At 38.2% G+C, this 13,356-nt stretch overlaps 1 protein-coding gene and 1 long non-coding RNA gene across 9 annotated transcripts in view; one reads left to right on the top strand and one right to left on the bottom strand.

The window, feature by feature from the left end:
- Positions 1-13,356, top strand: part of LOC136247103 (protein NLRC5-like) — an 81,618-nt gene that overhangs the window by 6,150 nt on the left and 62,112 nt on the right. The window contains exons 1-2 of one of the 4 annotated variants that reach the window (XR_010697088.1): positions 6,585-6,644; positions 6,703-6,814. The exons of the other annotated variants lie outside the window; for them this stretch is intronic. The gene's annotated coding sequence lies outside the window, so the exon portion shown is untranslated. Of the gene's footprint in view, positions 1-6,584; positions 6,645-6,702; positions 6,815-13,356 lie in introns of those variants that run through there. 4 annotated transcript variants of the gene reach the window in all.
- On the bottom strand, positions 4,158-8,455 carry LOC136247113 (uncharacterized). Of its 5 annotated transcripts, XR_010697091.1 has the most exons (7): positions 8,363-8,455; positions 6,733-7,308; positions 6,606-6,679; positions 6,399-6,439; positions 5,072-6,342; positions 4,684-5,025; positions 4,158-4,633 (listed from the first exon to the last, which is right to left on the bottom strand). It is a non-coding gene; the product is annotated as an uncharacterized lncRNA (long non-coding RNA). The 5 variants fall into 5 exon arrangements; XR_010697092.1 differs by lacking the exons at positions 6,606-6,679; positions 6,733-7,308; positions 8,363-8,455 and having other exon boundaries at positions 4,172-4,633; positions 5,072-6,128; positions 6,180-6,342; positions 6,399-6,524; XR_010697094.1 differs by lacking the exons at positions 6,606-6,679; positions 6,733-7,308; positions 8,363-8,455 and having other exon boundaries at positions 4,185-4,633; positions 5,072-5,141; positions 5,921-6,342; positions 6,399-6,524.

Below are 13,356 nucleotides of genomic sequence, written 5' to 3'. Positions count from 1 at the left end.
GGAGATCGCTGAAAAAAGTAAAGAAACAAGAGTCAAACTAGCCAGCATGTTAAACACACAGAGATCTCTATTTGGACTCAGTGGATATAGTAGAGACTAAGGAAAAGCAGTAGTAAGGAAGGTAAGTGCTAAGAATGCTTCAGTGTTATTTGAGTTCAAATAGAAATCTCTGTGGGTTTAACAATTTTTTCTTGTTTTCAGCGATCTCTATTCCCATGTAAATTATTTTTACACTAGTATGGTACAGGAATGGTAGTTAAACCCCAGTGCATATATGGAAGACATAATATATACCTGTATTTACACATTCAGTTGAAAGAAGAGCAATCAAAGAAAATTGAAGCCATATACATTATGAAATTACAAGTTCAGCAAAAAATTGAAGTTGTATGATAAAATAAGTTCAGCAGAAATTAAAGCTATACACAACTGACATATCTATCTAGCCTTATTGACACATTTGTGAATTTGACTGCTTCAAAGTGTGGGATAGCTAAATTCCACCTGCACTCATAGGATATTTAGTTATCAATACCTTAGCCACTGCTTTACCTCATCCTTGGGTTGATAACTACAATATCCTACTTGTGGTGGGGTTTAACTATAACTTAAATCCCCTCACCTCCCATAGAGGTTATGCAGGTGGCTGCTTCCACATCAGGTGAAATAATGACTTATTTGTGTGAAGCATTTTAGACAGTGCGGGGTGAAGTGTCAGATAGCTTTCAACAATTATTGACTACCTAAGGTTTAGCATGCCATACGTTGAGAATCCAACATCGCATGCCAGTGAAATATTTGATGGAGCTATCTCCCAACAAAAACTGATCCCATGATCAAAAGTATACAATAATGATGTGAATGGCATGGGTCTCTTAAAATGCAATTAGTGTTATTTACATATGACGTACGTAACTGTGGATGCCCAAAAAGATGTATCAAAGCCATTGGGAAAATGAAAATTCTCCGTTTATACGGTATGTTCCAATGCTCTGTACACAGAACAAATCTACATTAATTTCTCTTTCGTTTCATGGTTGTCCGCTGTGAATAGGCTAATGGATGAGCGAGTTATATATAGAGCCGTAAGTTTAGCATTTTGTTGAACAACGCTTTCCATAGCTGATAGTCATGAGTTTATAATTGAAAACCACTTAAAACTGATTGACAAATCTTTGTAGTAGAGTATCCAGTGGATCATGTCAAAGATAAAGGCTACAATCAACTTGATGGGCCAACAAGCAAACACCATAATTATTTAGCAAGTCAACAAGCTCTATCCAGGTGACTCTAATGCTTGTTTTAGTGTTGTTATTCCATATAAACATAGAAACAAACACCTGTTTGCATGCTTCATTGCCAGACAACCCTTTGCCAGCCATTTTCAACTTCAGCGGCTCATAACTAGCCATTCACTAGAAGTAGATATAACAGACAACCACAAGTGTAGAAATCAATATAGTGTTCCATGCTGTTCTGAAAAGCCAGATATCTTTTTATAGTTTCTGTGTAACAAAGGTTTTGGTGTCTGTGGTTGTCAATTTCCCAATGGTTTAGCACAGCATCCATTATTGTGCAATAGCAAATACCATAGTAATTAAAATACTTTCACCCGGAATTCCAAGAAATGGAGCATCTTGAGCAGTACGCTTAAATTCATTTTAGGTGTAAACTATTGTCGTGCTAGTGGCTAGGATAGTCTATTACTTTGTAAATTCATAACAAGTTATAGAGATATGTGCATATTTAGAGGTAATTTTTACATAAATTCGCACAATACTTCACACACACATGATACATGTAGCAATTTGTACACACTAGCTATGTAGCTGTGCTTCCACTAATTCTCATCAGTGCATGTAGTCCACCAACTCCTTTGTAAACTTTCCAGCATGATAGATGAGACATCTTAGTAGCTACATTCAGATAGATATGAAACATTAGTGTCACTATACATATCTGCTTGTTTAGTGGTCATATTCAGTATCAATATATTATCAGTTTTGTCATTGACAGCTACCACTTCTGAATCAAAGGTACCATTGCAGGGAAGTTTTCTGTAGCTTATTTTGCATATCTTTAATGGTTCTTTGTTGTGTGCTGCTTTCCACATTGCTATTCATAAAGATGTTGCCTTTGTTTGATCAATGTTTTTCATTTCAAGCTATGCGGTAGTAGAATGCTGCCATAAATGACATTCTACTATCAGCAACTTTTAAGGATGATATATATTTTATATGTGTGTACAACCTTGATTTAATTAGGCTGTCCAGGTCCAGTCTGTTATCAGCAGATAAGCGCAATCATGATTGATTAGCAACTGATTAACACCAATTCAAAAAAACAATTAACTACTGTACAACTGTAACACTACTCTAAAAAAAATGCACACAAAAAATATGCGCATGCATACACGTGCATGCATATATTTATATACTTTATTTAACTAATAACTACAATCAGTTTGCTTAACTAATAACTAGAATCACTCTGCTAAATTACTATATTACAATACTCCCACTTAATTTGGCAGGGTATCAGTTTAAAAGATTACACACACTATCTATGCCCATAGCTCTTCTGAGACATTCAAATTTCTGCCTAGGTAATCCTTTTGTTAGTAAGTCTGCGATCATGTCATTTGTAGGGAAATACTGAAGGGCGACTATTTCATTTTGCACAGCTTCATGTACACAGTGAAATCTAATGTCTATGTGCTTGGTCCTGGTGGGTTTTTCACAATTGCGATTGCTCCTTGATTGTCTTCCATTATTACTGTAGGGCCATCTGGAGGTGATTGTAACCCTGATAGTAACCTTCTCAGCCACACAGCTTCTTGGATAGCTGCACTCACTGCCATATGCTCTGCTTCTGATGTTTACAGAGCAACAATGGCTTGTTTTTTACTTAACCAGCTCACAGGACCTCCAGCCATTACAAACAAGTTACTGGTAGTGGAATGACGGTCATCAAGCACATGCATACATTTATTAGTAGATATAAAACTAGTGGCTGCCAAGTATCAGGATATATAAATTAGGTTTGACTGCAGTAACACCGTTGTTTTGCTGACGATGATGATGAGGATATAATTTATAGAGTATTCTTATAACACACAGGGGTGTTTGGTTGATATATATGTTACTGGTATAAACGAAATACCTTAGCAGAGTATCACAAAAATCACCCTATAAATGTTTATGTAATTACCTCTCTTAAGGGAGCACCTGAAAAATGGTCCCTTAGAGATGTTTATCATACTTGTGATTTTTAATTTTGTTCTTGATAGAATGCCCATCTTTGTCAAATGCTTATTCCAAGTTCTACAACTTGTAGGAAAAATATTTTACAAAACTTTCTACTTTTTCAATTGATTTGGACAGTTCTAGTACTGTAGCTCCAATGCAGGATTGCAGGTGCTCAACCTTTATGTGATATGTTGAGTGTAGCTGATGGTAGCATTCCAAAAGTGACAATGTGGGTGATTTTTCTTCAGATGACAGGGCTAGTGATTTGTTTGGTAGCACTGAAACAGACATTGAAACTGATGGTACTTCACAATGTGACCTTGGTATTGATTTCTCAGTGGCTGACAACAACCAGCAAGATTAGGCAACTTCTGGAGTAATTATGACCCTAGCAGTTTGCAGGATAGTCTACAGTGTTGTCAAGAACACACAAGATGAGATGATTGGATGCGCCAATGAGAACTGTCTGATTTAATGGTTTCACTCTTCTTGTTTAAGTCTCACCTTGAAATAATTGTCTATGTACCATGAATCCACCTAACTTTAAAAGCAATTTTCAGGGTACATATCTTATAAACCCTGGTTGGCAATGGTACTTTTAAGTTAAACCAGTATATTTACAAGTACCATGGCTTTGATGTGGGAGCAATACCACCACTTTTTTTATATAAAAAATCAAACTGAAATTGATTGTACGAATTTACTACAGTATTACTCACATGATCAAAGGTATACGACCCACCAATTTTGCATCCTACAACTGTCAGATGGAGGCGATGCCACTCTATGTATGAGTTGAGAAAATTAATATTAGTTTAAGATGCAAACTAGTGCTATTCTCATGGATTCCATCATATTTTTGAATGCAGACCACACCAACTTTTTAATAACATGAGGTAAACACTCTACAGCAAAGCTAGCTTAGCCCACTAGATAATTTTATAAACAGTGCAACAGCTTTAAAACTGAACAACTGAACAATCACCTGAATTCCTAGAATGCTTGTGTATGTACAGTTATTAATTACACCATTTCAATATTGTGCATCAAATGGAAGTATAGAGTCATGATGATCACAAAATGCACAGGCTACAGTTACCATTTTGTCTATACAGTATAAAGCTCTGAATCTCTTCTGCACATTATCAGAAGGGTTGATTGAAGTATCGTATACTTATGTGTGTCTGACCATATCTATTACACATTCCACATGGATTTGTACATAGGACTATTTACATGCAGTATCAGTCTCCTCTTACTCAGCTGCTTCTTCCTCTTGGTTAAAAGAGAAATCATGATCTCAGCTTAGTACATACCAGCTCCTTCTTGAATGGTAAAGTTTTTATCAACTAGAACAATGCCATCACCAGGTAAAGGTGGCCTACCTACCCAGAATATTCGGTAATGTGTACAGCTAATGCTCATCCACGCTGACCTTTTGAAATAAAGATAGTTGTTCCTTGTGGGGTTATACCAGCCAATCAAACAGATTTTACTGTTGTGTGTTTGTTGTAGTTGGAACAAATCTGTGCTCTAGCCATAAGCAACATTAATCTTTCTATGAAGATCTCAACTGTAATTACAACTTTCCATTTTTCCAAGAATCAGCAGGCCTTGTCCATAACAGTGTCCTCACTCAGGCCACATATCAAGCCACTTGTTAAATAACCTTGATACCATTGACTGATGGATACCGTAGCAAACCCTCCTAGGCTTAAGCAGAGTTTCATCAGCAGAATGAACTAAAAAAGCTGTAGAAATCGGCTACATGCACAACCTGTAAAAAGTTCAGTTGGTATGTACATAATCACATGCTGTGGTACCTGAAAGTCAGCTAACAAATCAAGGTACACCTTAGTCATCCCTCCATGCACTAAGTGAAAATTAAATCACCTGCCATCAAAATGTAATTAACAGTTGGTGACAGTAGTAATGAAACTTAGAAATAAGTACAGATGGTGAACAGTACACTGACAAAATGGCAATATGATGGTGTTTTGAAGTCACAAAGCAATGCACAATGACATAATTATATTTTCTGATGAACATAATAATATTCAATTTCATCACAAATTCAAGGGTGTCCTGGACACAAGGACTTCAATATAACATGGATGAGTCAGGAATTAATTGTTTGATTTGGCAGGTTTTTGTTGCATAGGTGAACAGAAGGAAACAAATCCATCAAAGTTGTGCACTGGATCTTGAGTAGTGAGCCATGTTTCAGAACAGCCTAAAATAATACAAAGCCGGTGCACAGGATGGACCACTGAGATACCTCTGGCAGCTTACTCTTCAGAATAAGGACCACCTTTTTAAACATACTTCTGTAACAACTTTAAACAGGCTGTAGGACCAGGTGTCCTACAGACCTTCAGCACTTGTGCTGTAAAGCCTTAATAAATAAAATAAAATATAAAAGGAGAATGCGTTCACAGGGTGTCTGAAACATGTCATTTGGAAGTGAAAAGTCAGGAGAGGCATCAAATATAGATAGGTCATTCTCCTATCCATAAGGTAAAAAATTAAACTAATAGGCTGGACACTGCCAGGCGAACTCCCCACCAGTATGGATAACCTCATACTAGGCAGTACATATTTGGTATAAAACCAATTGATGTAAACATCACATACAACTCTCTGCGGGTAAGTACACGCAACACCCTTCTTACCATATGTGTGACAATTTGGGCATGGATTACAATCTGTATCACCACCCTAAAGAAGTATCAGCAACAAATGAAATGTACCTGGGCATCAAGGAAGTTTGGGCTGTTCAGTTTGCTGATGGATGCAATGTATACAGGTCACAAAGTTCACAATAATGGAATAGAAGGCTGCTGGAGTAACACAACCTACTGACTTACTTTTTTCTTGTAACTGGGTAGATTTTTTTATCAATAAATTGATTAATTGTTATAGGTATCTTACCAATACAGGTAGAGCATCAAAAGCTGTACATCATCAAACCTTCTGTGTGGTGCGAGTGTTGACTGAAGAATATGTGCAGTACAGTACATGTAGTTGTCTGATCAAACATATGCAGTATATACAACCAGATGATACAACCTCGTCTCATGTGAAACACACAGTTCTATCATATATACATGGCAGTTTATTTATTATGCTATGATTAATTGAATTACAAACCTTGACTTTTCGTGGCAATCATCATCAGAGTGTGCAGCCTTCTAAATAAAATAGTGGCTGATTTCCTTTAGTGATACATTGAGGGACTTTTTCCAGGTATTAAAAAAAAATTTCACTTGTGTAAATACCAGTGGAATTTTTATTGGGAAGCCATAACACAAGCCTCCCACATCAGTGTTAAATCATTTTAACAAGTACCTTACTTACCTGAAGGAAGCTCCTCCATGTAGTAGTAGTAGTATACAGGTAGCTGTGTGGTTTGCTAGTTGGACTATGAAAACCTGTGGTCATATTCTTCATGTAGCTAGCTACAAGCAGTAAACAGCTGTCCTACCTGATTTAACATTGGATACAGACTCAGGGTACAGTGGACAGTCAACTCATCTAGTTTTCCCAGGGGGTGGAAACTCCAAGAGGTACAATCATAGCTACACTACCCACAGTGTAGCCACCTGCATAACTTGTTTGTTGTCATGTTATTTTTGAGTATACAGTAAGATATATGAACACCATAGCTATAACATGAAGTTAGCCTTGGGTTAGCAACATGCATAGCTAGTTGGGGAAAATTTTTGTGTTGTTACATTTAATAGTGTGTACATGCAATTATAGCAATATTTCTCTTCACTGAAAAAATATAATAAAATATACTAGTCATCAGAATAATAAGTAATACAAGGTAGTGTACCCTTATAGTCTAGTGTCTCCCCTGACTATAGCATCAACAAGTTTTGTTGGCACATAGTTGCTGTCATTTTATGGCTTTGTACTCATTATTCATTGCAGATTTAATGGGATCAATTATATTCATCCAGATTCCTGTTCATGTGTTCAATAAGGAAATACACCCTTGTTGAAAACTTTTCTTCTATGTTGTTATCTTCATCTAACTGCTATAGCAATTGAGCAACTGCAGGATGTAGAATTACGTACAATAAATTAAATCATACAGTACGATAGTACTGTATAGTAGGGACCACAAAGGAGTAGGCATGGCTCATGAAATAATATCACCCAAAAAACAGCCTCAATTTTCCCTGACAATGATGAGGCAGTATTGGTTAGGTAAAACAAAGCCCATACAAGTTTTCAGATTGACCAGAAATGCTTTCAACAAGTTGCTATGGAATTTAAAAAAAAAGGTTTTTTAATGGAATATTCTAGTGACTGAGTAACTGACTGATGCCCTGACTGAGTAACTGACTAATGCCTTCAGACAAGTGTGACGTGTTAACGGCTAAGGTTACAGGCTTGATTTTTCACTGTTTGATATCACTTTGGCCCGACATGTGTCTTTTGGCATACCGCAGTATGTACAATGCATTGTTCATGGACTTACCAGTGTCCTCCTTTGTGTCCCATTCATCTTTGCTGACAGCAAATAGTGTTGAATTGGCGATAGCTCGTGATGGCTTTCCTTCGTAACGGAAATCGTCCGTATTTGTCTTAGTGGCTATTCTGATAGCAGAGGTGTGTGGATTGCAGAGGTGCTTTTCGAACAGTTCTTGATTCGAAATGCTGCGTAACGGGTTGAACATAGCTGACAATGAAGCGCAATGGATACTTCACTTTTCAGATGATAATTGGGGCACACGGCACCATTTCAGATGCAGTATGCATGGGTTCACTAGTCATAATAATTATTTACAAACAAAGTTAACAAACAAGTACACAGAAAAATTTGGAATTTTCAACTAGAGTAGGGACCATAATAGCACATCGAAAAAAGTACTGAAACAAACTGGAGTAGTGCACAATATTAAATCACAGTAAAACAATAAATAATAGTTATACGGATACAATGTGGAGTCTACGGAATTTATAAACCTGAAGGCCCAAGGCTGTAGTGCATGGGTGCAGCGAGGGCACTACTAAGGGCCTGAGCGTTTATAAATTCCGTAGACTCCACATTATATCCGTATAACTAATTTAGACTCTATTTACTCTACAGACTATTTAGTTACCTCTTCCATTAGGTATCTATTAACGAGAGGTTGACAATTCTCAAAAATCTCAGTAATCTTACAGTCACCTTAGCGACCATCAGTATGCATGTGATATAATTAAGCGCCTGTTTGGCATCATTGCGCATAGCTTACGTATATCGCGCAAGGGAACTCGCATTATTATTGGATAAAATCAAGACACACGATAGTGTGACGTGCGGCCCAAGAAGCCGGCGCGCCACACCGTGAGTATATTGACAGGAAGAAAGAAAACGTCATTTTTACACTTTTGTATCTCGGTGATGGCTTATCCGATTGAAACCAAATTTGCTGCAGAGTTGCCCGCCTGCTAGGGGAGTCTACATTCCAAATGTGAAGGAAATCACTCAAGCCATTTCCGAGATATGAGCGGCCAAAGTTTCGTTTTTTTTTCTTCGTTTTTTTTTCTTCTTCGTCTTTTCGCACACTTGCAAAAATTGCTATAAAACGCAAACGCGTGCTCCGATCGCCTTGAGATTTGGCACACAGAAAGGGAGTCCAACGGTGCATCCTAGCATCAAATTTGGTGCAAATCCGATGAATGGTTCAGGAGTTATGACCAATTATTCGCGTAAAACAAGATCGATTTGTTGTCATGCCTACAGCGTAAACTGCTTCATGGAATGAGCTGAAAATTGTGGAGTAACCATTGTAGGAGTGCCTTTTGGTAGTTTGAAAGGAATCGAGATTAAGACCACGCAGATATGACACAAAACCCAACCTGTGTCACAATTACGCGATCGATTTTTAGTAATAAAAAAGTATCAAGACACACGGTAGTGTGTCGTGCGGCCCAAGAAGCTAGCGCGCCACACCGTGAATATATTGACAGGAAGAACGAAAACGTCATTTTCACACTTTTGTATCTCGGTGATGGCTTATCCGATTGAAACCAAATTTGCTGCAGAGTTACCCGCCAGCTAGGGGAGTATACATTGCAAATTTGAAGGAAATCAGTCAAGCCATTTCCGAGATATGAGCGGCCAAAGTTTCGTTTTTTTTCTTCGTTTTTTTTCTTCTTCTTCGTCTTTTCGCACACTTGCAAAAATTGCTATAAAACGCAAACGCGTGCTCCGATCGCCTTGAAATTTGACACACAGAAAGGGAGTCCAAAGGCACATCCTAGCATCAAATTTGGTGCAAATCCGATGAATGGTTCAGGAGTTATGACCGATTATTCGCGTAAAACAAGATCGATTTGTTGTCACGCCTACAGGGTAAACCGCTTCATGCAATGAGCTGAAAATTGCTATGTAGATGGAGTAACCATCGTAGGAGTGCCTTTTGGTAGTTTGAAAGGAATCGAGATTAAGACCACGGAGATATGACACAAAACCCAACCTGTGTCACAATTACGCGATCGATTTTTAGTAATAAAAAGTATTAGTTTTTACGCCTACTAGGCAAACCGCTAAGAGCAATGAGCTGAAAATCGGTGTATAGCTGGAATAATCTTCATAGAAAGTCCTTGCAGTAGTATAGAAGAATTGGATTACAAACCACTGAGTTGTGATTCGAAAGCCAACTCTGTGTAGCAAATGCGAGATCGAGATACTCTAATAGAACAGTCACCCTAATAGAGCATTCAGCTAATTTATTTACTCCATTATAGAATTCTATTACATTACAAGTTATTCTGTAGGGACTTCAGCTGCAAACAGTTAATCTTATAGACAGTTAAGGAAGAAGCAAGTCACCCTGTGGAGAATTAAGCTACAATTATATCACTGTAGAGATTCAGAATACAAGTCACACTAAAGAGAGTTCAGCTATAAACAAGTCATGCACCCTGTAGAGAGTTCACCTACAATTAAATCACTCTCTAGAGAATTCAGCTACACACAAATCACTGTGCAGAGAGTTCAGCTACAAACAAATTATCCTGTAGAGAGATCAGCTACAAACAAAACACTTTGAAGAGAGTTCAACTACAAACAAATCAATCTTTAGAGTGATCAGCAACAAACAAATCAACTTGTAGAGAGATCAGCTAGAAACAAATCAACCTGCAGAGAGATCAGCTACAAACAAATCAGCTTGTAGAGAGATCAGTTACACACAAATCAACCTGTAGAGAGATAAGCTAGAAAAAATCACCCTGTAGAGAGTTCAGCTAAAACAAATTAACCTGCAGAGAGATCAGCTACAAACATATCACCTTATAGACAGTTCAGCTACAAACAAATTACCCTGTAGAGAGATCGACTACAAACAAATCAACTTACAGAGAGATCAGCTACACACAGATCAACTTGTAGAGAGATCAGCTAGAAACAAATCACCCTGTAGAGAGTTCAGCTAAAACAAATCAACCTGCAGAGAGATCAGCTACAAACATATCACCTTATAGACAGTTCAGCTACAAACAAATTACCCTGTAGAGAGATCAACTACAAACAAATCAACTTGCAGAGAGATCAGCTACACACAAATCAACTTGTAGAGAGATCAGCTAGAAACAAATCACCTTGTAGAGAGTTCAGCTACAAACAAATCAATGTGCAGAGAGATCAACTACAAACAAATCACCCTGTAGAGAGATCATCTAGGAACTAGACACAATGTAAGGAGTTCAGCTACAAGCAAATCACCCTTTAGAGAGTTCAGCTACAAACAAATCAACCTGCAAAGAGATCAAATCACCTTATAGAGAGTTCAGCTACAAACAAATTGCCCTGTAGAGAGATCAGTTACAAACAAATCAACCTGCAGAGAGATCAGCTACACACAAATCAACTTGTAGAGAGATCAGCTACAAACACATCACACTGTGGAGATCAGCTAGAAACTAGACACAATGTAAGAAGTTCAGCTACAAGCAAATCACCCTGTAGAGATTTCAGCTGCAAACAAATCACCCTGTAGAGAGATCAGGTAGAAACTAGACACCATGTAAAGAGTTCAGCTATAGAAGAGGTCACCTTATAGAGAGTTCAGCTACAAAGAAACCATCATGTAGAGAGTTCAGCTGCAAACAAATTACTCTGTATAGAGTTCAGCTAGAAAAAGTGACCTTGTAGAGAGTTCAGCTACAAAGAAACTGCCATGTAGAGAGTTCAGCCTCAAACAAATTACCGTGTAGAGAATTCAACAACAAGCAAATCGCCCTGTAGAGGGATCAGCTAGAAGAAGTTACCTTGTAGAGAGTTCAGCTACAAAGAAACCATCATGTAGAGAGTTCAGCTACAAAGAAAGCACCATGTAGAGAGTTTAGCAGCAAACAAATCACCTGTAGAGAGTTCAGCTAGAAACAAATCACGCTGTAGAGAGATCAGCTAGAAGAGGTCACCTTGGAGAGAGTTCAGCTACAAAGAAATCACCACCTAAAGAGTTCAGCTACAAAGAAATCACCCTGTAGAGAGTTCAGCTAGAAGAAGTCACCTTGTAGAGAGTTCAGCTACAAAGAAACCGTCATGTAGAGAGTTCAGCTACAAAGAAAGCACCATGTAGAGAGTTTAGCTGCAAACAAATCACCTGTAGAGAGTTCAGCTAGAAATAAATCACCCTGTAGAGAGATCAGTTAGAAGTGGTCACCTTGTAGAGAGTTCAGCTACAAAGAAATCACCACCTAAAGAGTTCAGCTGCAAACAAATCACCCTGTAGGGATCAACTAAAGGAAGTCACCTTGTAGAGAGTTCAGCTACAAAGAAACCATCATGTGGAGAGTTCAGCTACAAAGAAATCACCCTGTAGAGAGTTCTGCTAGAAGAAGTCACCTTGTAGAGAGTTCAGCTACAAGGAAACCATCATGTAGAGAGTTCAGTTACAAAGAAACCTCCATGGATGTAGAGAGTTTAGTTGCAAACAAATAACCTGTAGAGAGTTCAGCTAGAAACAAATCACCTGTAGAGAGTTCAGCGAGAAGAAGTCACCTTGTAGAGAGTTCAGCTACAAAGAAACTGTCATGTAGAGAGTTCAGCTACAAAGAAAGCACCATGTAGAGAGTTTAGCTGCAAACAAATCACCTGTAGAGAGTTCAGCTAGAAACAAATCACCCTGTAGAGAGATCAGCTAGAAGAGGTCACCTTGTAGAGAGTTCAGCTACAAAGAAACCATCATGTGGAGAGTTCAGCTACAAACAAATCACCCTGTAGAGAGTTCAGCTAGAAGAAGTCACCTTGTAGAGAGTTCAGCTACAAAGAAACCATCATGTAGAGAGTTCAGCTACAAAGAAAACACCATGTAGAGAGTTTAGCTGCAAACAAATCACCTGTAGAGAGTTCAGCTACAACAAATCACCTGTAGAGAGTTCAGCTAGAAGAAGTCACCTTGTAGAGAGTTCAGCTACAAAGAAACCGTCATGTAGAGAGTTCAGCTACAAAGAAAGCACCATGTAGAGAGTTTAGCTGCAAACAAATCACCTGTAGAGAGTTCAGCTACAAACAAATCACCCTGTAGAGAGTTCAGCTAGAAGAAGTCACCTAGTAGAGAGTTCAGCTACAAAGAAACCGTCATGTAGAGAGTTCAGCTACAAAGAAAGCACCATGTAGAGAGTTTAGCTGCAAACAAATCACCACCTAAAGAGTTCAGCTGCAAACAAATCACCCTGTAGGGATCAGCTAAAAGAAGTCACCTTGTAGAGAGTTCAGCTACAAAGAAACCATCATGTGGAGAGTTCAGCTACAAAGAAATCACCCTGTAGAGAGTTCTGCTAGAAGAAGTCACCTTGTAGAGAGTTCAGCTACAAGGAAACCATCATGTAGAGAGTTCAGTTACAAAGAAACCTCCATGGATGTAGAGAGTTTAGTTGCAAACAAATAACCTGTAGAGAGTTCAGCTAGAAACAAATCACCTGTAGAGAGTTCAGCTAGAAGAAGTCACCTTGTAGAGAGTTCAGCTACAAAGAAACTGTCATGTAGAGAGTTCAGCTACAAAGAAAGCACCATGTAGAGAGTTTAGCTGCAAACAAATCACCTGTAGAGAGTTCAGCTAGAAACAAATCACCCTGTAGAGAGATCAGCTAGAAGAGGTCA

The sequence above is a fragment of the Dysidea avara genome, chromosome 2 (genome assembly GCF_963678975.1).
Source record: "Dysidea avara chromosome 2, odDysAvar1.4, whole genome shotgun sequence".
Lineage (NCBI taxonomy): Eukaryota > Metazoa > Porifera > Demospongiae > Dictyoceratida > Dysideidae > Dysidea > Dysidea avara.
The sequence above is the reverse complement of the archived record's forward strand: the minus strand, read 5'-3'. Positions and strand labels throughout refer to the sequence as shown.